This window comes from Macaca thibetana, chromosome 5, assembly GCF_024542745.1.
Source record: "Macaca thibetana thibetana isolate TM-01 chromosome 5, ASM2454274v1, whole genome shotgun sequence".
In the NCBI taxonomy this organism is placed as follows: Eukaryota; Metazoa; Chordata; class Mammalia; order Primates; family Cercopithecidae; genus Macaca; species Macaca thibetana.
The window spans coordinates 139645524-139673101 of record NC_065582.1 but is presented as its reverse complement, the minus strand read 5'-3'; the positions used below and the strand labels follow the sequence as shown (position 1 = coordinate 139673101).

At 38.0% G+C, this 27578-nt stretch overlaps 1 protein-coding gene across 9 annotated transcripts in view; it reads right to left on the bottom strand.

The window, feature by feature from the left end:
• The window catches only part of LOC126955253 (cytochrome c oxidase subunit 7B2, mitochondrial), a 184356-nt gene that overhangs the window by 131016 nt on the left and 25762 nt on the right, over positions 1-27578 (bottom strand). Inside the window, exon 2 of one of the 9 annotated variants that reach the window (XM_050791633.1) lies at positions 22226-22324. The exons of 6 other annotated variants lie outside the window; for them this stretch is intronic. The gene's annotated coding sequence lies outside the window, so the exon portion shown is untranslated. 2 more of the 9 variants (XM_050791635.1, XM_050791634.1) reach the window with 2 other exon arrangements.

Genomic DNA, 27578 nt, shown 5'->3' with positions numbered 1-27578 from the left:
AAATAACAAGATCCCAAATTTGTTGAACTCATATAATGAAGAAATACGTAATACTTATTACATGATATTAAGATACTTTAACATACTAACTCAAGTAGCATGTGTGTGTCAGATCATTTTTCATTCAGTCATTCAGACAGGTGTTTAAGCATTTAAATACGTGAAACAACGGAAACAGAAAAGTGTTTACAATGAGTTTCTCTGAGTCTTGGAGTGACAAGTAATTTTCATAGTTTTAAAACACTTTCATAGTTTTAAAACACTGAAATAAGTCTGGTTTTCTTTAATAATAAGAACAATTAATGTTTATTTTAAAAATCCCTGGCTGGGCGCGGTGGCTCACTCCCGTAATCCCAGCACTTTGGGAGGCCAAGGTGGGTGTATCACTTGAGGTCAGGAGTTTGAGATCAGCCTTGCCAACATAAAGAAACCCCGTCTCTACTAGAAATACAAAAATTAGCCGGTCATGGTAGTGCACCCTTGTAACCCAGCTACTAGGGTGGCTGAGGCAGGAGGATCACTTGAAGCTGGGAAGTGGAGGTTGCAGTAAGCCAAGATCACTGCATCCCAGCCTGGGCAACAGAGCGAGACTCAATCTCAAAAAATAAAATAAAATAAATTCCTAAATTATCTGCTTTCTCCAATTCCTAAAGATCAGTGAGGGTTGAGAGCTAGGCAGAAGGTGTGACTACGGGACCAGTATTTCTTTTCAAAGTCCTTAGCTAACATCAGCAAACTCCATCCTGCTTCCCTCCACACATTCACCTCAGCTCAGCACTAGAGGACTGGGGCATTAACTTTCGCTATTCAGATTATTTTACATGGACTAAGGTCATTTGTCATGGCAGTCATAAGTTCTCCTTCTCAACTGCAAAGTCCAGTTTCTATTCTTTAGTTTCCTCCCATAGTGACTCATTCAGTACGGGATATAACTTGAGCCAAAAATGACATCAAAATGTTGGACAGGGAACACTGCCCCTGCCCCAACCCCGAATAGAAACTTCAGTTTTTCATCCTAGAAAGCACCCCTTTTTCTTTTTTTTTTAGAAAGGGTAAAATTAATAGTTGAAAGCCAAAACTGCCCCTAGAGGCAAAGAGGTATTTTTGGTTTGTTTTGAATAATTGAGAAAGGGCTTAAGGCAAAGCTATTAAGATAAATTTTATTTGTTTACTCATCCAATAGCTGAAGGTTTGTGTTTGTAGAGGCAAAGAATGGTAAGACATATTTGCACTAGAAAATGTCACTATAGTAATTTCAGAATTTCACAGATAGGTGAAATGGTGAATAGGAATAGAAATAATTGGGCAATAGAAGTAGAGTTTGATAGACCTGTGTAATGAAGGCAGAACCTTTTAACTTTAAAAGTTAAACTTCAAGTAATCAGAGGTAAAAAACTGAAAACTTTGCCATTATACCATTCTTACATGCACATCGTAAGTGTATTACAGAGTGAAGAAATCAGCACATGGTGACAAGGCTAGTGGTTAAGGGCACAGAACTGGAGCCTGGTGGTAACAATGCACCTCCCCTCCACCTCTCACTAGCTTTGTAACTCAACAAGTTACTTAGCCTTTCTATACCTCAGAGCTCCCACTGTAAATGAAGATAATAACAACACTTACCCTATCTGGCTCTTGTGAGAACAGAATTACACCACATAGTTAACAAATACTACTTGATTTGAACTGTGAGATGGAAAACATTTTTCAGTGAAATCCATTTAATTTGCTTTACAAATACCATACAAAGCTAAATTTCTTTTTGCAATTTAAACACCAGTTTGCACTGGAGTCATGAATGTTGGATCCTAGTTGAGGGTCATCTACCTCCAGGTGAACTGTGGGCAAACCATTTTCTTTTCTAGGCTTCAGTGGTGTCATGAGGGGGTGTACTGGATAAAGCCTTATACTACTTTGCTGCTTTCAAATTCCTATGATCTATAGAGCTGGGAGAAAAAGAGTTTTAATACTGCTGCTTACAAAATATTTTCACAGTAGGAACTAAAATAGTGGAACATTTCAACATATTTATGTAACAGCTAAATTAAACAAAAAGCAAGTAGAATTCCCCAGTGGGAGAGCAACAGAAGTAAAAACAGATCGAAACACAAGAGTTTTCAGAATGTATGCAATACTAAAGTTTCAGTGAACAAATGAATGGGAGAAAAGACCTGAAAAACTCACCCTGGTGTTGGGAAGAGTAAAAGGAATGAAAGCTTTTTTGTGTTGTTTTATTTTGTTTCTCTGTGTTTCTCTTTTTTAGAGTATAAAATGTATTCTACTGAAAACAGTTACATCATTTTACCTCATAATCTAATTTAACTAGCATGTGTTAACTTATCATTTTGTGTAACTACTTGAAGCTGGTGGGGTTTTGGAATAACTTTATTAAATCCTGCCACTGGTTGACATCCCAATCCCGTTCCACCCCAATATATACCGAAAAAAAGTAAACAATTATTGTAGCATCCCATTCATATGGAGTCTCACTCTCGCCCCGGCTGGAGTGCAGTGGTGTGATCTCGGCTTACTGCAATCTCCACCTCCCAGGTTCAAGAGGTTCTCCCACCTCAGCCTCCCGAGTATCTGGCACTGCAAGCGCACACCAGCATGCCCAGCTAATATTTATATTTTTAGAAGAGACTGGGAGGTTCACCATATTGGCCAGGCTGGTCTTGAACTCCTGGCCTCAAGTGATCCTCCCGCCTCGGCCTCCCAAACTGCTGGGACTACAGGCATGAGCCACCACACTTGGCCACATGGCTTATATTTTAAGATATATTAGTACACTAATGCAAGTAGCATGTGGGTTTCAGGCAATTTTTCATTCACGAAAATATTAGTTTTATATTTGATACATTTTAAACATTAGAAAAAAAAGAGAAGGAAAGATATAATTCTAGAGCTTTAAAATGCTGCATCTCAAAGTTATACCTGACCTCATTATTTGGTTTGGCAAAGGTTGAGACACCCTAGAAGGAGTAACTTAATAATTTGGGGGGAGTAGGAGACGTTTTGAAACACTATAGCTCTGCTTACTCCAATTCCTGATGAATGCTGCGTGGCCGTGTGTGTACAGGTGTGGCATTTGCCTGAGTCATAGGAGTTGTCAAGATTCTCAGTCACAGCTCTAGACTTCAGTAACTGAGTGGAAGTGACTTATTCTTCAGACATATAAGGAAATTAAAGGTAACCAGTTATAACAGCCTAACATATAGGAAGCGACTGACCACTTTTATAAGCTATTTCACAAACACCATCAAATGCTACTTACAAATTCGTGAGATTAATGCTTCTTATTGCTCAAAAAGGATGATTTTCCTCTCACTGTTCATCTTGTATCTGGCAAAGTCAGAACCTCAAACTAGATCTGTCGACTTAGGATGTAAAAAGTACTCTTTCAGAGATAATGTGTTGTTCTTAAAATATGCGGATGAGTGTGAGGAAGAATACATGATTAGATGAAATAGTCTTACCCTTGGGCTCCATAAATGGGCTAAGATGGCTGAAAATGTCTATGTCTCACAAGGAATGTAGTGTTCTCCTCCTATTGAAGTCATTTCCACCTTTCCACCAAGATCCCAGCACTATCAAGCTACCTCCTTTCCTTTTACTGCCATAGCCACAGGTACACCTTCTTCCAAACATTTCTCACAATGTTGACTCAATTACTCTCTACACTCCCTCTTTTTTAACTACTAGGTCCTATTAAATGCAGCATAGATTTTAGAAGTCAAGATATCTATTTTCAAATTCTGATTCTGACATTTACAAGTCTGTGATCCTGATGAAGGAGCTTTCACATCTCTGAGCTCTACCTTTCTCATCTGGAAAATGGTGCTGGGGAAGTAGAATAACTGAAGGACTTGTAATTATGACAACCTGAGAGGTCTGTCTGGTAGCTATTACTGTTATATTTATGGGATTAATGGCAATTTTGATTCCTTTATATCTTTATCTGACTTTCAGCAATACATAACCTTGAGGTCAGAGACAGGCAGAACTTATTTTCTGGTCCCAATAGGACCAAATAAACAAACCATCCAGAACCAGCAAATGGCACCAAATGCAACCTCTGGTTGCCCTTGCAGCTCATCAGCATAAGACAGTCCCACCAGTGCCATGATAGTTTACAAATGCCATAGCAACACCCAGAAGTTAGCATGTCTTTTCTAGAGATTTCTGAATAACCCACCCCTTAATTTGCATGTAATTAAAAGTGGGTATAATACAGCTAGTCAACAGCCCATAACTTCCCACTCTGGGTGCACTGCCTATGAGTTAGCCATGCTGTGCAATGAGCTGCTACTCTGCTGTACACTGCCACTTCAATAAGCCTGCTTTTTTCCACCATCAGCTTGCTCTTTAATTCTTTCCTGAGTGAAGCCATGAATAATCCCAGGATACGCCCAAATTTTGAAGCTTACCTGCCCTGTATCATCTGGTGCCCAATGTGCCCAGAAGATGGCAAGAGTTGGCAAGGTGGTGAGATGGCAAATAGAAAGAAGATGGTAAAGAGAGGTGGCAAGGCAGTGAGATGGTGACTGGTGATACAGTCAAGAGAGACAGCAAGGTGACAATCCAAGGTGCAGAGCTGTAGCACAGAGGCCATAGCACCAAAGACCTACTAACACTGCAGAGCTGTAAAACCAGTCAAAGGCTGTTTTCAGATCCATCATCTTTCTTGTCAGGTGACAGCAGCAGACTGAGCTGATGGGCAAGGGGCTGACACTTCATTTGGACCAACTGTGGCTGGCAAGTTGATGGTCCGCATGTTGGCCTCCTTGCAGCAGTCAATCCCTCCCAAGCTTGGGAACCTAAGGGAGACCTTCACCAGGGTCTCAAGTTACAGACCAGTCAGCATCATTTTGGCTTCTGCAGATGGGTAATTGTTCCCTCTGCCCCTTCTTTGACATCTGGTAAACCAGGAAATGAAGTCTCCGACTAGATGGTCAATTTAAAGTCCCCCATAGTTTGGGTGCCCTAGAAAGAAGTCCATCTGACCAACTATATCATCATTGCCCCTTCTCTAGCTCCTTTTTACTTTAATGCCATTTTATTTTTCCACGGGTCATTTTATTTTCCTCCCTGCAACGTATGTTTCATTTACAGTTTCTGCTTCTACTCCCTGCCAACTTTATTTGGGCAATTGTGTAAGGCAGGTCACTTGGTTGTGAGAGGTCTCCTCTTGTGAGAGGACCTTGTGACATCAGAGTCACATTGTTCTGTAGCCCCAATGTGGCCTCTGGGGTTCACTCCTGAACACCCCTTAGATGCTCTGGGGATTCTGGCCTATGATGAGGGGACCCTCACTGGCCAATACGCAGGTGCTGCAGGTTTTTCAGCATTTAGTACTGTTGGCTACCCTCAGATGCTCCGGGGTTTTCAGCATTGGCATGACCTTCTAAGACTGTAGATTAGAGTCCTACCCTGGGGGTTCATTTATTCCTTTGTTTCCCTTCTATGAGTGTGGGTTAGAGTCCCTCTCTAGGGGTTTCTTAACCCTGTCACTCTATTTTTCCTTTCCTTTTATACTTGGCTTAGTAAAAGAAAAGCCACCTCTTTTGTCATATTCTGTTTACTGGTGAATGCAGTTATCACTCCAATGCCCACTCATATCTCATTATTTACTTTTGTTGTACCCTGTACCTATGCCCTCTTTGCAGGACTTGGCAGCAACTGTGTACTGACTTGAGAAAAAGCAGGTGGGAATGTAAAAGAGAAAATAACAGAGCTTTTGCTAGACTTAGATAAACCTCTGTTTCTGGTAGAGAACCCTGTTAGACATGTGGACAATGGTGAGCATCCAGAAGGACTCACTGCTGGGGTGCCCTTTTAGCAATTAGATCAAACAAATTAGAAGGCTTAAAATAAAAGAAACTCATTTCTACTGCAACACTGTTCAGGTCTAGTATAAACCGGAAAACAAAATATTTGGCCTAGAAATGGTTCTTTGTTATAAACTATTTTTACAATTAGATTTATTCTGTAGAAAAGAAACAAAATGGGGAGAGGTCGTGTATGTAAAGGCCTTTATGGTCCTTTATCAGGATCCTGACTTAAGGGGTGGTTGTAGAATGTTTCTGGCTCATGTTACTTCCAGGCACGAAGAAGTTGTGTCAGTTTTGCTAGATAACCAACCCCCTCTTAGCTGTGCCTCCTAGAAAGTCCATTTCCCTTCCCACAGAGTGTCCTCAGTCCCTTGATTCTGAAGAGAGATCCCGCCAGTTCTCCAGCTCAGCGTTCCACCCCAAGGTCATGAGACACCCCTCCATGTTATCCAATTAGCCCCAGCCTACACTCCCTACCACTGCCTTGCTCAAGTCCATTTTTCTGGAGGTCCCAGACGCCTGACTTGATGGACAACCCCCTGAAGCAGCAGACATTCAGCAGCAGGAAGTGGCCACCTGAACACTTTCTTCAGTTTCTCCACTGCCAGGTGAGTTCTCCAGCAGCTCAAGGACTCCAAGGGCACTCATGGAACAATGCTATCAACCCCTTCCCTCTCTCCCCTCATTAAAAAGGAGAAAAGAGGTTTTTAAAATCAAAACTGTAATAAAAACTACTTTACCCAAGTTCTATTCTATAGCTTCCCTTGGCTTACCTATCAGGGAAAATGAAGTTTAGCCACATGGACAGATCTCAATCTTTGAATAAATAATTCGAATCCAGCTGTATTTTATAAAGTGGTGAATTTTATACTGCTATCTTATCACTAGAATTCTGAGGTAAAAGCAAATGGGTAAGTGTTCCGTCTTTCTGTGTGTATACACGTTTAGATATGTTTATGTGTATGTACATGTGTTATGTGTTGTGTCTAGCATGCTATCAAATTAGCTTATAAGCAAATGAATATTCATAAATTAAGTCCAAATGTTTTCAAATTCATGTGAATATTTGGTAAATAAAACTGGCTTTAAAATTACCGATAAAAACAGAAATGTCTTCAGAATTTTCAAATTTTGATAAATCAGACTAATTTAAGATTGTTGGTTCAATAAAAACACCTAAATCTTCAGGGTTATCAGCAAAATGCTCATGTATTCAACTGTAAGATTCTTACTTAGGTGTTCACCTAATGTTCAGACTTTAAAAATGCTTAATCAGGAAGCAACTTTGAATGATGACTAGATTTGTCTAATAGCACAATTTTTTCAAGTAATTTTGCTAATCTATTAAAAAGTAATAATAAATTAGGTAAATGTAATGAGATAAATGCTTGTAAGTGAACTTTTTGTATAACTTAAAATCTTAAAATCATTTTGGATGTTTATTGGATGTCTGGGTCATTTCCAATTAAGAAAGTGTTATCATAATATATGGGAAGATAAGTTTCTAAAAATTGTGAAATGGTTCTCATCTTTAAAATGCTAACATCTGGTACAGAGTTCAGGATTTCTTGCTTCGTTGGTTTATATAATATGTGCCAAAAAAGATGTCTTTTTATCAAGAAAAAGAATAACTTTGTCTAGTTCAAAAGCTATGTAAAGGTTAATTCAAATTACCAACTTGAAAAGGTTATTTATGAAATGAGGTAGAAAGGAACTAATAAGAAGGAAAGAGAACTGTAAATAAAGTTATAGATAAAATATGTATTTTTGGTAAAGAAGGGAATAAACAAAAGTCTTGTATGTTGAATTCTTGTTCTAGAGTACAAAATACAGTTGGATTCTAATTATTTCTTCAAGTTCTAGTTCCAGTTATTTGAGAGAGATAGCATAGGACAAGTCAGAAAGTACAAGCATGTGATAGTCTGTATAAGTCATGATAAAGTTTGTGAAAGAAACTCGGGAGGCTGAGGCAGGAGAATGGCGTGAACCCGGGAGGCGGAGCTTGCAGTGAGCTGAGATCCGGCCACTGCACTCCAGCCCGGGTGACAGAGCGAGACTCCGTCTCAAAAAAAAAAAAAAAAAAAAAAAAAAAAAAAAGAAAATTTATGAAGGAATTTTGTGTGCAATTAGGTGGCTATCATTAGAAAGGAATTGTTTATAATTGTCTTTCTAGAGAATGGTCCCCCATGTTAAAGCAAGTTGTTCTTAAGTTATTGATTTGCTCTTAATTAGAAGAAATTTTTATTTTAATTCTATAGCCTGTTCAATTCTTTCTCCCTTTGAGAAGGCCTAACACAATAATGCTCCAGCTTTTTCATCTGCTCCTGTGACTTTTTCTTCTCTAGTTTTAACTCTTGATATTAACTTATGCTGAAATATTTTATCTTAGAGGTCTATAAAAGCAATGTTTTCCTCCAGGATAACTTGATTTTATACTCCTTGTTGTTCTTGATGTGTAACTTTATGTTTGGCCTTTGTTTTTTAATTCTTAGATTGCTTTAAAAAAGTTTTAAGGGCTAATGAGTGTTGGGCAACCGCCATTCTCACCTGGACTAAAATGTTTAATTGGCTATAGAAACCTGAAAAACTAATTCAGTTCATGATGGGAAACAGGGGCCAGACAAGCCTCACTATGCCCCCTATGTGGAATTTAGGTCAAGTTCAAAAGGCCCTTCAAGAATATGGAAATAAAGCATTGCCCTTTCCAACAAGGGAAAGAATTAACTCCCCCGTTCAACCAAGAGACTTAGTCTTGCTGAAAATTTGTAAAGAAGGATCCCCCAAGGATGAATTACAACCAAAATGGAAGGGCCCCTATCAGGTGTTGTTAAGTATCCCCACTGTCATTAAGCTTCAGGGGATCACCAGCTGAGTACACCTATCCAGGATTAAAACTGTTTCTTATGAGCCCCCACAGGTTTCAGATACAATGTTACCTACACTTGTGAGTCCCTGAAGGCCACCCACCACTTTTTTTTTTTTTTTTAACTAAAGGAAAGTTCGCTTTATTAGAGAAGCCAAAAACTGAAAGGAGGCAGTGAAGTGGCTTTCAAAAACCACCTCTCCAAGTTGGGCCTCTGGATCAGGAGTTTTTAAGTTTTTAACAGAAAGATGGAACACTGACCCATTTGCTTTTACCTCAGAATTCTAGTCATAAGATAGCAATATAAAATTCACCACTTTACAAAATATAGTTGGATTCAAATTATTTATTCAAAGATTGAGATCTGTCCATGTGTCTAAACTTCATTTTTCCTGATAGGTAAGACAAGGAAAGCTATAGAATAGAACTTGGGTAAAGTAATTTTTATTACAGTTTTAAGAGAAGTTCAGAGAAATCATCAAAACATTTTTGTGAAATGGTCATGTGCAGTCTCAGGTGAGCAGTTAATCACTGTGTTCTTGGTCAATGTCTTGTGGTCTACTGTAGGCACCATCAGCCTAATCAGGCCAGTCAGCCCATTCCTAGAGTTGTTTGTCAGAGATGTTTCTAGAGTTGTTTTCTTTTTTTTTTGAAAGTCTCCTTCTGTCACCCAGGCTGGAGTGCAGTGGCACCATGTCAGCTCACTGCAACCTCCGCCACCCAGGTTCAAGTAATTCTCCTGCCTCAGCCTCCTGAGTAGCTGGGACTACAGGCTCCCACCTCCACGCCCGGCAAATTTTTTGTATTTTTAGTAGAGACGGGATTTCACCATGTTAGCCAGGATGGTCTCGATCTCCTGACCTGGTGATCAGCCCGCCTTGCCTCCCAAAGTGCTGGGATTACAGGCGTTAAGTCACTGTGCCTGACCTTTTTCTTTTTTTTTTTTAATTTATTTATTATTATTATACTTTAAGTTGTAGGGTACATGTGCATAACGTGCAGGTTTGTTACATATGTATACTTGTGCCATGTTGCTGTGCTGCACCAATCAACTCGTCATTTACATCAGGTATAACTCCCAATGCAATCCCTCCCCCCTCCCCCCTCCCCATGATAGGCCCCGGTGTGTGATGTTCCCCTTCCTGAGTCCAAGTGATCTCATTGTTCAGTTCCCACCTATGAGTGAGAACATGCAGTGTTTGGTTTTCTGTTCTTGTGATAGTTTGCTAAGAATGATGGTTTCCAGCTGCATCCATGTCCCTACAAAGGACACAAACTCATCCTTTTTTATGGCTGCATAGTATTCCATGGTGTATATGTGCCACATTTTCTTAATCCAATCTGTCACTGATGGACATTTGGGTTGATTCCAAGTCTTTGCTATTGTGAAGAGTGCTGCAATAAACATACGTGTGCATGTGTCTTTATAGCAGCATGATTTATAATCCTTTGGGTATATACCCAGTAATGGGATGCCTGGGTCATATGGTACATCAAGTTCTAGATCCTTGAGGAATCGCCATACTGTTTTCCATAATGGTTGAACTAGTTTACAATCCCACCAACAGTGTAAAAGTGTTCCTATTTCTCCACATCCTCTCCAGCACCTGCTCTTTCCTGACTTTTTAATGATCGCCATTCTAACTGGTGTGAGATGGTATCTCATTGTGGTTTTGATTTGCAGTTCTCTGATGGCCAGTGATGATGAGTATTTTTTCATGTGTCTGTTGGCTGTATGAACGTCTTCTTTTGAGAAATGTCTGTTCATATCCTTTGCCCACTTTTTGATGGGGTTGTTTGTTTTTTTCTTGTAAATTTGTTTGAGTTCTTTGTAGGTTCTGGATATTAGCCCTTTGTCAGATGAGTAGATTGCAAAAATTTTCTCCCATTCTGTAGGTTGCCTGTTCACTCTGATGGTAGTTTCTTTTGCTGTGCAGAAGCTCTTTAGTTTAATGAGATCCCATTTGTCAATTTTGGCTTTTGCTGCCGTTGCTTTTGGTGTTTTAGACATGAAGTCTTTGCCCATGCCTATGTCCTGAATGGTACTACCTAGGTTTTCCTCTAGGATTTTTATGGTATTAGGTCTAACATTTAAGTCTCTAATCCATCTTGAATTAATTTTCGTATAAGGAGTAAGGAAAGCTTTTGCCTATCATTGGAATATGAACTTAAATCAGTGAAGTGCAAGATATAGGGTAGATAGAGGGCAATTATAGACAATGATAATGCCTGTAAATTGTAATAAATAATCCCACAAAATCCCCTGAATGACAGCAACTACTAGGTGACTTCAGACTCCTCAGAGAAATTCCTTATGAACTGGAACCTTTTTCTTTTTTTAATTATTATTATTTCAATAGCTTTTGGGATACACATTTTTTTTTGTTACATGGATGAATTAAATAGTAGTGAATTCTAAGATTTTACGGCACCCATCACCTGAGTAGTGTACAGTATACCGGTGTAGTTTTATAATCTCTAGCACCTCTTCTACTCTCCCCCTTCCGAGTATTATATTAATACCACTCTGTAGTCTTTGGGTACTCATAGTTTAACTCTCACTTATCAGTGAGAACATATGTTTTTTGGTTTTCTCCCTCTGTGTTACTTCACTTAGAATAATGGACTTCAGCTCCATCCAACTTGCTGCAGAAGACATTATTTTGTTCCTTTTAATGGCTGAGTAATAGTCTATGGTTGTATATATACCACATTTTCTTTAGCCACTCATTAGTTGGTGGAACTTAGGTTGGTTCCACATCTTTGTAATTGTGTATTGTGTTGTGATAAGCATATGCGTGCAAGTATCTTTTTCATATAACAACCTCTTCTCCTTTGGTCCATTACCTTTGTAAAGGACCAACGCTCAGTTTGGTACAGAGATGTGGTGCTATGGTAAGCATAGGAATATCAATTTTTCTCTTCTTCTTGATCATAATACTCCTTCCCCACTGCTTTGAACAACTGTTTCCTCCTAGGAAACACATCTTTTGTCCTTGTTGGGTGCAGAGGCCACTCTAAGGTCCAGCCAGACATCATGCTGCCTCTGATAATCCTGTTTGCTCCCCCAGTTAACCGATTTCAGTGTGGGTGGGAGAAGACTCTACAGTAAATATTTCAAAAAAGTATAGCATCAAAGAATATTCTTCTTGGTTGCCGAATCTGTCATCAACATCCCCAGGATAAAAGAGTTCCACGTTCTGGCACATCTGGAAAATCTCACGACCATGTCTCTGGACCTCCTAATTAACCACCGTGATGCCTTAGTACACAGACCACCACTTGTTAGGTGGAATTCTCCCCCACTTAACAGACTCTACCTAACTTCCTCCACCACTGTTATCTGGACCTGGGAGATTGGGTACTGGTACCTCCAGTGATGTAATGACACTATCTTTTGCACCCATTGCTGTGTTAGTGATACAAGAATGGAAGTTTCCCCACAATGCTCTGTTCCAACCCTAGTTTCCAAGTACCAAGGCTGCACTAAGATAAATGGGATTCAACTTCTAAGTAAGGAAGTCATACATGATGCCACCGCCAAGGTCAATACATGCAAGGAAAAAGCAACCACCTGATCTAGGAAGATGGAAGTGTTCCCCCTTCTGGAAAATAGGAGCTATTTGACCACTCTCATTGGAATTTGGGGAAAATAGCTCTATAGATTCATTTTGGAAATAGAGAATAGACGTTACACCACATATGGCCTCAATTTGTGCCCTAACTGGGTGCACTTTTGTCTGTGGTTATGATTGGAAAGAAATCCGACCCTGCAACTAACTACTCCTGACTCCCTGGAGAACCAGCTATTCTTTCAGGAGTAGCTTTATTTTGTATATCAAAAACTTGTACACAAAAACAAAATGTTTTGTATATCAAAACAAAAATGTCTGTTGGTCACCACTGCCCCTCTGACGGTCACTGTCTGTAACCCCGAGAGGCCCAATAATACCAGAAATAAACAAACAATAGCATTATTTCTGGTGGAAAGCAGGGCAGCAATAATGTAGTGGCTTCTTGGAGTAGCTTTGCCTACCTGAGACAACCCTAAGGAATTAGACTCAAACCCCAGAATCATTGGCCACCAACAAAGGTCAGGCACTAAAGAGAATTCAAGAGTCCCTAAACCTTGGCAAATGTAATCCTGGACTAGTGTTGTATTTTTGGCCCTTGCTTGTTACCTCTTAGTATAAGTTTGTGTCTTCCAGATTACAACAATTCCATTTAAAGACAATGTTGTCACAAGGCTTCCAATTCATCCTGCCTTCTGACCCAGGAAAAGAGATATACTGCCTTTGGCCTCCTTACATCAGATGACAAGAGTTTCTACTCCTCCAGTGTTAGCAAGTGCCTACACTCATAAGATCAGCAGGAAGCAGTTACAGAAGATGGACCTCCACTCTTCTACAAGCCCTTTAACATTAAGTAGTAGTATATAATCTCTAATGCGAGAAAATAAGGTAGGAGAACAGCAGGATTTATGTTCTGATCCTGACAAGATGAAATCAAGAAACTGGCTGGAACCAGCCAATGATGCCAAAGGCTGTCTTTAGTTGCCTTTGATGCTTATCAGCATATGACACCCCTACCAGCATCATGACAGTTCACAAGTACCATGGCAACATCCAGAAATAACCACTCCTTTCTCCAGATATTTATGAATAGCCCAACCCTTAATTTGCATGTAATTAAAAGTGGATATAAATGCAGCTAACGAACAGCCCATACCCTGCTGATCTGAGTGCACTGCCTATGGGTTGGCATTCCTCCACAAGGAGCACCCACTCTGCTATACATGGCCACCTCAATAAACCTGCTTATGCTGAACCAACATTGCATCCCAGGGATGAAGCCTACTTCATCATGATAGATTAGCTTTTTGATATGCTGCTGGATTTGGTATGCTAATTTTTTATGGTTTCTGCATTGATGTTCATCAAGGATATTGGCCTGAAGTTTTTTCTTTTTTTGTTGTTGTGTCTCTGCCAGGTTTTGGTATCAGGATTACACTGGCTTCATAGAAAGAGTTGGGGAGGAGTCCCTTCTCTTCAGTTTTTTGGAATAGTTTCTGTAGAAATGGTACAAGCTTTTCTTTGTACATCCAGTAGAATCTGCCTGTGAATTCATCAGGTCCTGGACTTTTTTATTGGTTGGTAGGCTATTTATTACTTACTCAATTTCAGAACTCATTATTGGTCTGTTGAGGAAATCAATTTCTTCCTGGTTCAGTCTTGGGAGGCTGTATACGTCCAAGAATCTATCCATATATTCTAGGTTTTCTAGTCTGTGTGCATAGAGGTGTTCACAGTAGTTTATGATTGCTAATTTTATTTCTATGAGGTCAGTGGTACCGTTCTCTTCATCATTTCTAATTGTGTTTATTTGGATCTTCTCTCTTTTCTCCTTTATTATTCTAGCTAGTGGCCTATCCTATTATTTCTTTCATAAAACCAACTCCTGGATACATTGAACTTTTGAATGTTTTTGTTTTGTTTTGTTTTGTTTTTGCCAATCAATTTCCTTCAGTTCAGCTTCTATTATTATTTCTTTTCTTCTGCTAGCTATGGGGTTGATTTGTTCTTGCTTCTCTAATTCTTTCAGTTGCGAGGTTATATTGTTAATCTGAGGACTATGTAACTTTTTGATATGGGCATTTAGTCCTATAAATTTCCCTCTTAACACTGACTTAACTGTGTCCCAGAGATTCTGGTATGTTGCATCTTTGTTCTTATTAGTTTTGAAAAATCTCTTGATTTCTGCCTTAATTTCATTATTTACCTAAAAATCACTCAGAGGCATGCTGTTTAATGTCCACAAAATTGCATGGTTTTAAGCAATCTTCTTAGTCCTGACTTCTATTTTTTACTTGAATGTGGTCCAAAAAGTGTGTTTGGTATGATTGTGATTCTTTTGCATTTGCTGAGGATTGTTTTATGTACAATTATGTGGTCGGTTTTAGAGTAAGTGGCATGTGGCAATGAGAAGAATGTGTATTCTGTTGTTTTTTGGTGGAGAGTTCTGAAAAGGTCTATCAGATCCATTTGATCCAATGTTGAGTTCAGGTACTGAATATCTTTGTTAATTTTCTGTCTTGATGATCTGTCTAATACTGTCAGTGGAGTGTTATAGTCTTCCATTATTACTATGTGGGAGTCTGTGTCTCTTTGTAGGTCTCTAACAACTTGTTTTATGAATCTGGGTGCTCCTATGTTGGGTGCATACATATGTAGGATAGTTAGGTTTCTTGTTGAATTGAACCCTTTACTATTACATAATGCCCTTGTCTTTTTTGATCTTTGTTGGTTTGAAATTGTTTTATCTGAAGTTAGGATTGCAACCCCTAATTTTTTCTGTTTTCTGTTTGCTTGGTAGATTTTCCTTCAGCCCTTTATTTTGAGCCTATGAGTGTCATTACATGTGAGATCGGTCTCATGATAACAGCATACCACTAAGTCTTTCTTTTAATCCAGCTTGCCACTCTGTGTCTTTTAACTGGTGCATTTAGTTCATTTACATTCAAGGTTAGTATGGATATGTGTGGGTTTGATCCCATCATTGTGTTGTTAGCTGGTTATTATGTTGGCTTACTGGAGTGGTTGCTTCATAGTGACACTGGTTTGTGTGTTTAAGTGTCTTTTTGTAATAGCTCATATGAACTTTCCTTTCTATATTTAGTAACGCTTTCAAGTTCTCTTGTAAGGCAGGTCTGGTGGGTAACAAATTCCCTCAACATTTGCTTATCTTAAAAGGATCTTGTTTCTCCTTTGCTTAGCAAGCTTAGGTTGGCTGAAAATGAAATTCCTAGTTTAAGATTTTTTTTCTTTAATAATGTTGAATATAGGCCCCCAAACTCTTCTGGCTTGTAGGATTTCAGCTGAGAGGTCTGCGGTTAGCCTGATGGTGTTTTCTTTGTAGGTGACCTGTCATTTCTCTCTTTAGCTGCCTTTAAAATTATTCATTTAATTTTGGCCTTGGAAAATCTGATGATTATGTGTCTTGGGGATGATTTTCTTGCATAGAGTCTTGACGGAGTTCTCTGTATTTCCTGAATTTGATGGTTGGCCTCTCTAGCAAGGTTGGGCAAGTTTTCATGAACCATATCCCGAAATACGTTTTCCAGGTTGTTTGCTTTCTCCTCCTCCCTTTCAGAGATGCCAATGATTTCAGATTTGTCCTCTTTACATAATCCCATACTTAGAGGCTTTATTCATATCTTTTTATTCTTATTTGTTTATTTTTGTCTCACTGCCTTACTTCAGACATCCAGTCTTTAAGTTCTGGGATTCTTTCCTCAGCTTGGTTTATTTTACTGTTACTACTTGTATGTACATTTTAAAATCAATAAATGTGATGAATCACATAAAAAAAAAACAAGGACAAAAACCACATGATTGTCTCAACAGGCACAGAAAAGCCTTTTGATAAAATTCAATACCCCTTCCTGTTCAAAACTGTCAACAAACCAGGTATTGAAAAAACATACCTCAAAACAAGGAGGCATCTATGACAAGCCCACAGCCAACATACTGAACAAGCAAAAGTTGGAAACATTCCCTTTGAAAGCCAGCACAAGACAAGGATGCCTTCTCTCCCACCATTGCTATTCTACATAGTGTTGGAAGTCCTAGCCAGAGCAATTAGGCAAAAAGAAGAAAGTGCATCCAAATGCAAAAAGAGGAAGTCAAACTATCTCCGTTTGCAGATGACATGATTCAAAACGTCATAGTCTCAGCCCAAAAGCTCTGCCAGCTGATAAACATCAACAAGCTTCAGGATACAAAATCAATCTACAAAAATCACTAGCACTAGCATTCCAATACAACAACAACCACCAAGCCAAGAACCAAATAAGGAACTCAATACCATTCACAATTGCCACAAAAAGAATAAAATACCTAGAAATACAGCTAACCAGGAAATTGAAAGATCTCTACAATGAGAATTACAAAACACTGGTAACTAAATCTTAGAAGACACAAACAAACCAAAAAAATTCTATGCTCATGGAGAGGAAGAATCATATCATTAAAATGACCATACTGCCCAAAGCAATTTACTGATTTAATGCTATTCCTATCAAACTATCAGTTACTTTCTTCACAGAACTAGAAAAAATAAACTATTTTAAAATTCCTATGGAACCAAAAAAAGAGCCTAAAGAGTCAAGGCAATCCTAAGCAAATAGAACAAAGCTGGAAGCATTATGTTACTAGACTTCCAACTATATTACAAGGCTACAGTAACCAAAAAAGCATGGTAATGGTACAAAAACAGGCACATAGACCAATGGAAAAGAATAAAGAGCCCAGATATAAGGTTGTGCACCAACAACCATATGATCTTTGACAAACCTGACAAAAATAAGCAACAGGGAAATGCTCTCTGTTTAATAAATGGTGCTGGGGTAACTGGCTAGCCATCTGCAGAAGACTGAAGCTGCCCCCCTTTCTCACACCATATAAAAAATCAACTCAAGATGGATTAAACACTTAAATATAAAACCCAAAACTGTAAAAACCTTGGAAGATAACCTAGGCAATATCATCCTGGACATAGGAACTTGCAATGATTTCATTACGAAGATACCAAAAGCTATTGCAACAAAAGCAAAAATTCATAAGTGGAATCTAATTAAACTTAAAATCATCTGCACAGCAAAACAAACTATCAACAGAGTAAACCTACAAAATGAGAGAAAATATTTGCAAACTATGCATCTGACAAAGGTCTAATATCCACCATATCCATAAGGAGCTTGAACATATTTACAAGCAAAATAAAACCCATTAAAAAGTGGGCAAAAAACATGAACAGACACTTTTTAAAAGAAGACATACATGTGGCCAAGAACCATATGAAAAAAAGCTCCATGTAACTTATCATTAGAAAAATGTCAATCAAAAACAATGAGATACCACCTTCCACCAGTCAAAATGGCTATTAAAAAAAATATCAGATACTGGCAAAGTTGAGGAGAAAAGGGAACACTTATACACTGTTGGTGGGAGTATAAATTAGTCCAACTGTTGTAGAAAGCAGTATGGTGATTCATCAGAGAGCTAAAAGAAGAACTACCATTCGATCCAGCAATCCCATTTTGGGTATATACCTAGAGGACTATAAATCATTCTACCATAAAGACACATTCATATGAATGTTTATTACAGCACTATTCACAATAGCAAGGACATGGAATCAATCTAAATGGCCATTAATGTCAGGCTAAATAAAGAAACTGTGGTATATATATGCCATGGAATACTATGCAGCCATAAAAATTAATGAGATCATGTCTTTTGTGGAACAAAACTGGAGCTGGAGGTGATCATAAAATTAATGCAGGAACAGAAAACCAAATACTACATGTTCTCACTTATAAGTTGGATCTAAATAATAATAATTTATGAATACACTGAAGGAAACAACAGACACTGGTGCCTACTTGACGGTGGAGGGTGAGAGGAGGAAGAGGAGCAGAAAATGTAGCTATTGAATGCTAGGCTTAATTCCTGGGTGATGAAGTAATCTGTACAAAAAAACCATTACACGTGTTTACCTATGTAATAAACCTTCACATGTGCCCCGAACCTAAAATAAAAGCAAAATAATAAATTAATAAATAAATAGGTAGATAAATAAATAAATAAATAAATACTGCTGGCTCTTGAATTCTTTCCCAAGCAAAGCCAAGAACTCTCCCAAGATAAATGACAGTTTGGGGGCTGGCCTGTCCTGCATCATCGTTGCTCCTTAATTCTATCTTAGGAAGGCAGTTCCTCACAAATTATGTCAATAGAGCAGTTCTATTGCATAGTATTAAAGAAATGATCTCAGAGGTCAGAATGTCAGAATCTGAGTTCATGTCTTTGCCCCTTCCTAGGTGTGTGACTTGGACAAATTACTGATTCGTTTTGTTCCTAACTTCCCTCATCCATAAAATGGGGATAATTATGCTAATGTCTTCATAGGGTTTTGGTGTTAATTTTTTTTATTATATTTTAAGTTCTGGGGTACATGTGCAGAACGTGCAGTTTTGTTACATAGCACACACGTGCCATGGTGGTTAGCTGCACTCATCAACCTGTCACCTACATTAGGTATTTCTCCTTATGCTATCCCTCCCCTAGTTTCCCACCCCTGACAGGCCCCGGTGTGTGATGTTTCCTCCCTGTGTCCATGTGTTCTCATTGTTCAACTCCCACTTATGAGTGAGAACATGCGGTGTTTGGTTTTCTGTTCTTGTGATAGTTTCCTGAGAATGATGGTTTCCAGCTTCATCCATGTCCCTGCAAAGGACAGGAACTCATCCTTTTCTATGACTACATAGTATTCCATGGTGTATATGTGCCACATTTTCTTTATCCAGTCTGTCATTGATGGACATTTGGGTTAGTTCCAAGTCTTTGCTGTTGTGAATAGTGCCCCAATAAACATATGTATGCAAGTGTCTTTATAGTAGAATGATTTACAATCCTTTGTATAGACACCCAGTAATGGGATTGCTGACTCAAATGGTATTTCTAGTTCTAGGTCCTTGAGGAATCACCGCACTGTCTTCCACAATGGTTGAACTAATTTACACTCCCACCAACAGTGTAAAAGGTATTTCTCCACATCCTCTCAGCATCTGTTGTTTCCTGACTTTTTAATGATCACCATTCTCACTGGCGTGAGATGGTATCTCATTGTAGTTTTGATTTGCATTTCTCTAATGACCAGTGATAATGAGCATTTTTTCATTTGTCTGTTGGATGCATTAATTTAATTAATATATAAATAACCTAGAATATAGTAGGTGCTTAATAAATTTTGCTATTATTATTTTTTTAGTAGAAGTATTATTTTCTTTGTTATTTAAGCCACAATGCCATTCTACCGGTTAAATTATCAGGAGACTGAAATTGATGTCCAATGGGTAAGTGGGATTAAAAGATCATGGACCCTATGCAGAAAAATATACTGGCTTGCAGATTATAATTCTCTTTGTGTCTTGATTAGTTTGGGAACTTGGCTTATCCATACATTTTGTTGTTGTCTTTTTTTTTAAAAAAAGAAAGCATGGATATTCAGCTCAGATTTCCTTGAAGACCAAAATACATGCATAATTTAAAACATAAGACCAAAATCCAAGATGTATGTTTTATTTAAGTATGAGCAACATAGTTGGGAAGAAGAAAAAATTCAGAATTTGCTTAAATTCATGTTATTTTTAAGAACCACAAAATATGCTTCAGGCAAAGCTGAAGTGTTTTTAGTTGCAGTGAAGACACAAGAGGTTCCCAAAGGAATGAAGTGGTGAATAGAATTTCACCTCTGAATTCTTCACTGGGAATATGATTTTTCAATTGCTACATCTAATGTGCAAAACAAAAAACAAACAACAAGCTGAAACTTATCTGATCTTCATTTTCTATTCCATTTCTGTAACTACCAAAGAACATATGGACCATCATATCAATTCTCTTGTGTGGTTTTTTTTTGTTGTTGTTCCAAGAGCAGAGTATATTCTCAGCTACATTAATCATATTTCGAAATCAAGTTTATGTTTTGATACATAGGATTTATATAGTCCCTGATGAATTTTGAAAGCACACAATATTTATTTATGTAGACTAGATAAAATACTTTAAAAATGTCAGGGGAAAAAAAAGTATATTTAGGCAAATTCCTGAAAACTTGGTAGACGTTTGCTGGAAATTTTTCTCAACACTGATATTTTTGTAAGACTGACACATGCAAATCTACCCTTACTGTTTCTCTTTTGTTGTTTTTGTTTGTATGCAGACTTATAGTCATAATTCTATTTAACCAATCCGCTTTCTACCTGAGATGTCTGCTGTTACTAGGCTGGTCTCTGAGGTAATTCTCTGAAAATTACAGGCTCATTCCTGCCACCTAGTACTGCTTATTAAAAATACTTCGTACCTCCCCCTTTGTTTCCAGGACTATGGCTGGGTATTAAGGCTGCATAACTTATCTAGAACAAATATCTCCCTACTGGTAACTGTTACCCTACACATAAAGATACTTTCTGCACAAGTATGTGTTTCTAACCATTCATTACCAGTTCTTTGTAATTTTTCTGTTTTGCTTTTTTAATAGGAATTTTGTAGACTTTTTGGAAATGTTATGGAACAATAATTACTAAACAAGGAAATTAAAGGCATTTTAAACTCAATGGCAGGTAAAACATTGGATTTTAACAAGTTTCTTTCAAATCGAAAAAGCATTGCCCACTAATTTTGCCCAATAGCTTCTGGAGCCAGTTTTAACCCTTTGCTTTTTTTCTTCATACTGTATTCTCAGTTGTCCTTGAAAAGCGTTCAAAATTGTTCCATCTTTTCAATCCTTAATATCATAGTTCAATTCTGAACAATTTCAGCTCATTTTTACTGCCTAAATGACAGTTTTTGCCACCTTCAATGCACACTATAAACATCCTCTAGATTAAATTTCCTAAAATACCACTTTCATCATGTCACAATCTTGTGCAAATTCATACTGTGGTTCTAGTGATTATGGGAAAAAGCCCATTCTCCTTACACTGACAGGTTTCCAAGGCTTGAGAAACAGCATCCCATTTTAGTTATCAATCTAACGTCCTATGACTTCCCAAGTAAGTTCTGCTTCCATCAGAATACATTCCTTTTCATCCCCCGTAGCCCATGTCACTCTGCGCAGTGACTTTCCTAATGTTCTCTTCTACTTTTTCCATCTCTTCAGCTGTCCACATTCTACCTGTCTTCCAGAGCCAACTGAAGTGTTATAAATTCTATTAAAATTTCAACTACTACAGCCCACTGGTCTTACTTTTCTCTGAATTTACACTACACCTCACTGAATTATTGTGACTAGTGACTACGTAATTCAGTGAAGTTTATATGCTGCTCTGCATTGTTTCTCCTATGGAACTACTGTTAGTCCAAATAGATTATAAAACAATTGAAGAAATGAATATTCATTATGCAATTTTTTTCATATTAACCACAGAGCTTTTTCAGTGCTGGAAATACACTACATCTTATGGATGCAAAGTAAACTCAATATGATATGCTTTAAAAAGAATAAAAGGTTTTTAAAATACAGCTGTACTAACTGTAAAATTACCAGGGATAGATTAATGACTGTCTAAGAGACATGAATGGAGCAAATCCATGTGCTCTGAAAAAGTTAAGAGATAACATTTTTATAAATAAAACTGCAGGTTAAATATACCGGATGATGATATTTAAATAATATTTCATTGTATCTCTTTAGAAATGGAAGGCGATCCTCAGATTTTCAGTTTCAAACACAGGTGTCTGTCCTATTGTCTTTTTTTTTTTTTTTTGAGACAGATTCTCACTTTGTCTCCCAGGTTGGAGTGCAGTGACACATCTCCGCTCACTGCAAGCTCCGCCTTCTGGGATCACGCCATTCCCATGTAGCTGGGACTACAAGCACCCCACCACCACGCCCGGCTAATTTTTTGTATTTTTTTAGTAGAGACGGGGTTTCACCGTGTTAGCCATGATGGTCTCGATCTCCTGACCTCATGATCCGCCCACCTCGGCCTCCCAAAGTGCTGGGATTACAGGCATGAGCCACCATGCCCAGCCTGTCCTGTTGTCTTAAGAAAGTTTTTCATTTTCTAAAACAAGAATAGAAAAAAAGGAGAAATCTTAGCTGTGTTAAGATGAGAGAATTAAAAGATAAGTCCAAATGTCAATATTCTCCTTTGTCATTACATTACAAATCTTTGTGAAACTTTGTCAAGTATGAGTTTTGTTAAAGGCTAAAGCAACTTGATATTTTTCTGACAACAGCTATTTTTATATCTAAAAATTTACCAATCTTTACATAAACAAATCTGTGATGAGTCTGGAAAGAAATCATATTATCACTTTGAGTTTACAATGTTAAATTTTTGAACTAAAACCATTAGCAATAAGAACTGAACAACTCTCAAAACCCGGTTCCAGTTCTAGTATGACAGATGGCAAAATGATCTAAAATTCCTAAACACAAAATAGAAATGAATTAAAGTGCACGTTATACTGAACTTGGTGTATCACGGAGTGGTTAAGTAGAGGACAAGAGGTGGGAGATGAGTATATAGAGTAAGTATTAACATATTACACATGACGAAACATAGTGCTAGCTTGTTATGTGACTGAGCTGAGGTTTCATAGCCAAATTCAAGGACATCTGCGTCCAAAACCGATGCTTTCTTATTTACTATGACATGTCCCTGGATAAAACATCTTTCACTCTCCTTAAAATGTCTAACATATTTGTCTTCCACTGCTGGTTAATCTTTTCTTTTTTGGTGTAGGAGGACATTGTGACCGTAAACTTTTCTACACACATCTAGTTGTCTTTACATAGATATAGATCCTAGTATAGTTATTAAATGTATATTAGGAATTAAGCTGCTCTACTAACAAAGAAACCCAATTTTAAAATGGGCAAAGAACATGAATAGACATTTTTCCAAAGAAGACACAAAAAGGCCAATAGGTATATGAAAAGCATCAACATCAATAATAATCAAGGAAATACAAATCAAAACCACTACGATATACCACCCCATACTTGTTAGAATAGGTATATCAAATACCAAATGTCAAAAAATAATAAATATGAGCAAGGATATGGAGAAAAGGGAACCCTGGTACACTGTTTGTAGGAATGTAAATTGGTACAGACATTACAGAAAACTGTTTGAAGGTTCCTAAAAATCTAAAACCATAACAACCACATAACCCTGCAATCTCTCTGCTGGGTCTATACCTAAAGGAAATGAAGTTAGCACCTTACAGAGACATCTGTACTCTCATGTTCATTGCAGCAGTTCACAATAGCCAAGATACGGAAACAACTTACATGTCCACCAATGGATGAATGAATAAAAAAATTGTAATGCACACACAAACACACACACACACACACACACACGAATACTGCTCACCCTTAAAAAAAAGGAGGTAATAACTGCCATTTTCTATGACATGAATGTTCCTGGAGGACATCATGCTATGTAAAATAAGCCAGACACAGAACGACTGTGTGATTTCACTTATATGTGGAAGTTTTTTTAAAAAAAAAATCCAAGTCACAGAAACAGTAGAACAGTGGTTACCAGGAGTGAGGAGGGAAGGAAAAGGGGAGAAAAAGGTCAAAGGGTATGAACTTTCAGTTATATAGGATGACTAAGTCTACAGATCTAATGTATAGCATAATGACTATACTTCATAATATTGTAATGTATACTAAAAATTTGCTAAAAGAGTAGATTTAGGTGCTCTTACCACACACACAAAAAAGGTGATGGACAGGATAATTTACATGACTGCAGTAATCATTTTACTACATACACATAAATTAGCACTACCCCCCCCCACACACACACACACGCACACACACATTACATTTTAGATCTTAAATACATACAATAACATTTTTTAAAGACCCAAAAACTTAGTGCCAAGACAGAAACATATTTCTTTCTCACATCACAATCTTAACATAGAGAGTCCAGGGAAAATATGTTGGTTGTAAAGTGTCAGGAACCACTCAGTTTCCTACTATCTTAATGCTCTGTCTTCCTCAATATTTGGTTTCTACCTCATGGGCAACTATGATTCATCTAGCTTTCCTTATCAAATCCATATTCCAGAAATCTGGGAAGCAGGTCAAGTAAAATATACCCCTTCCCTCTGAGGACAGGTTTCCTACATCACTAGTTCTACTTACATTTCATTGGCCAGAACTTAACCACACGGACACGCCTAACAAAAACGGCAAGGACATACAGTCTTAGCCAATCAGACATGTGCTCAGCTAAGACTCAAGGTTGTATTACTAAACCAGTTCATGCCTAAAGATGATTGTAGGTAAACAACACATAGGTCACTTGTCACTTTTCTGATTGACTCCCAACTTATCATTGATGTGCACATATATTTAGTATATCTGGACATAATGAACTAAGGCCATGATTTTTTCTTCTTTTCTTGATTTTTTTTTGTTTGTTTTTTGAGACAGGGTCGTACTCTTTTGCCCAGGCTGAAGTGCAGTGGCTCACTGAAGTGCATAACTCACTGAAGCCTTGACTTTGAACTCATGGGCTCAAGTGATCTCCTATCTCAGCCTTCCAAGTAGCCTCTAGCCTTCCAAAGACTAACCAGTAAGTCCTACTTACAGCCATGTACCACTGTGTCTATTTTTTTTTTTTTTTTTTTTTGAGACAGGGTCTCACACTGTTACTCAGGTTGGAGTGCAGCAGCATGATCACGGCTCGCTGCCCTGCTGATTTTTTTAAAGTTTTTCATAGGGATGGGGTCTCACCATGTTACCCAGGCTGGTCTTGAACTGCTGGCCTCAAGTGTTCCTCCCACCTCATCCTCCTAAAATGCTGAGATTATAGGCTGGAGCCACCTAGACCTCTCCTTGATCTTTTCTAAATGATGATCCATTAGAGTATGTTGCATAATATTTATCCGTTTTATAATTGCAAGTTTTTATTTTATTGTACCGCTTCAATAAATTTATTGTACTGCTTTGATGAATCCTTGATGGATTTATCAAAGGAAACGAAGACCTCAAAAAAAAAAAAAAAAAGATATTGAGACATATTTAGTTTTCATAGTTGATTTGAAGGAGTGTCATTCCAACCCTTCAGGATCCTTGTAATGACAACTCTTTGGTGTACCCAAAAAGTGCCACTAATTAACACAAAATAAATGCTGTGGTTTTGGACTGGTGTTCTCTATATTAATGAGAACTCACGGTTTTTTCTCTATAGAGAGACATAATTGTTTACATGAGTATATTCTTTCTTTTGCCTGACTGCTCAAGCTAGCACTTCCAAAACTATGTTTAACAGAAGTGGTGAGAGAGGGCATCCTTGCCTTGTGTCAGTTTTCATGGGAATGCTTCCAACTTTGCCCATTCAGTATAATGTTGGCTGTGGGTTTGTCGTAGATGGTTCTTGCTATTTTGAGGTACGTTCCTTCACTATGGTGGCTTAACTTTTTGATGTGCTGCTGGATTCGGTTTGCAAGTATTTTGTTGAGGATTTTTGCCTCGACATTCATAAAAAATACTGGTCTGAAGTTTCCCTTATTTGTTGTGTCTCCGCCAGGTTTTGATACCAAGATGATGCTGACCTCATAGAAAGTCGAGGAAGAGTCCGTCCTTCTCAGTTTTTTGGAATAGTTTTTGTAAGAATGGTACCAACTCTTCTTTCTATGATACATCTGGTAGAATTCAGCTGTGAATCTATCAGGTCCTGGGCTTTTTGCTTTTTTTTTTTTTTTTTTTTTTTTTTTTTTGCTGGGTAGGCTCTCAATTTCAGAGTTCATTATTGGTCTATTCAGGAAAGTAATTTATTCCTGGCTCAGTCTTGGGAGGGTGCATGTGTCCAAGAATTTATCGTCTAGGTTTTCTAGTTTGCGTACATAAGGTGTTTGTAGTAGTTTCTAATGGCTATTTTTATTTCAGTGGGGTCAGTGGTGACATTATCTTCATCATTTCTAATTGTGTTTATTCGGACCTTCTCTCTTTTCTTCTTCATTAGTCTAGCTAATCTATTTTATTCCTTTAAAAAAAAAGAAACTCCTGGATTCATTGATCTTTTGAATGGTTTTTTCATGTTTCAATTTCCTTCAATTCAGCTCTAATTTTTGTTATTTCTTGTGTGAACCCAGGGAATTTGAGACAGGTCTCAGTTAATTTAGCAAGTTTATTTTGCCAGGGTTGAGGATGCACCCATGACATAGCCTCAGGAAGACCTGACGACATGTGCCCAAGGTGGTCAGGGCACAACTTGGTTTTACACATTTTAGGGAGACATGAGACATCAATCAATACATGTAAGAAATACACTGCTTCAGTCTGGAAAGGTGGGGCAACTGGAAGTAAAGGCATGAAGATTCAAAGCAGGGAGGGAGCTTCCAGGTCACAAATAGGTGATACATAAATGGTTGCATCCTTTTGAATTTCTGATTAGTCTTTCCAAAGGATGCAAATCAGATATGCACCTATCTCAGTGAGCAGAGGGGTGACTTTGAATAGAATGGGAGGCAGCTGAGCATGGCGGCTTACTCTGTAATCCCAACACTTTGGGAAGCCAAGGTGGGAGGATCACCTGAGGTCAGGAGTTTGAGACCACCAGTTTGGCCAACATGGTGATACCCCATCTCTACTAAAAAAAATACCAAAATTAGCCAGGCGTGGTGGTGTGCACCTGTAATCCCAGCTACTAGGGAGGCTAAAAATCGCACCACTGCACTCCAGCCTGGGCGATAGGATCCATCTCAAATAATAATAATAAGAAGAAGAAGAATATAATGGGAGGCAGCTTTGCACTAAGCAGCTTCCAGCTTGAGTTTTCCTTAGTGATTTTGCGGGCTCAAGATATTTTCCTTTCACATTTGTCTTCTGCTAGCTTTGAGGTTTTTTTTTCTTGCTTCTCTAATTCTTTCAGTTGTGATGTTATACTGTTAATATGAGGTCTTTCTAACTTTTTTATGTGGGCCTGTAGTGCTATGAATTTCCCTCTTAACACTGACTTCGGTGTCCCAGAGATTCTAGCATGTTGTATCTTTCTTGATTTCTGCCTTAATTTCATTATTTACCCAAAAGTCATACAGGAGCATGTTGTTTTAATTTCCATGTAACTGCATGGTTTTGAGAGATTTTCATAGTCTTAATTTCTGTTTTTATTGTACTGTGATCTGAGAGTGTGTCTGGTGTGGTTTTGGTTCTTTTACATTTGTTGAGGATTGTTTTAGGTCCAATTATGTGGTCGATTATAAAGTATGTGCTATTTGGTCATGAGAAGAATGTGTATCTGTTGTTTTTTGGTGTAGAGTTCTGTAAAGGTCTATCAGAGCCATCTG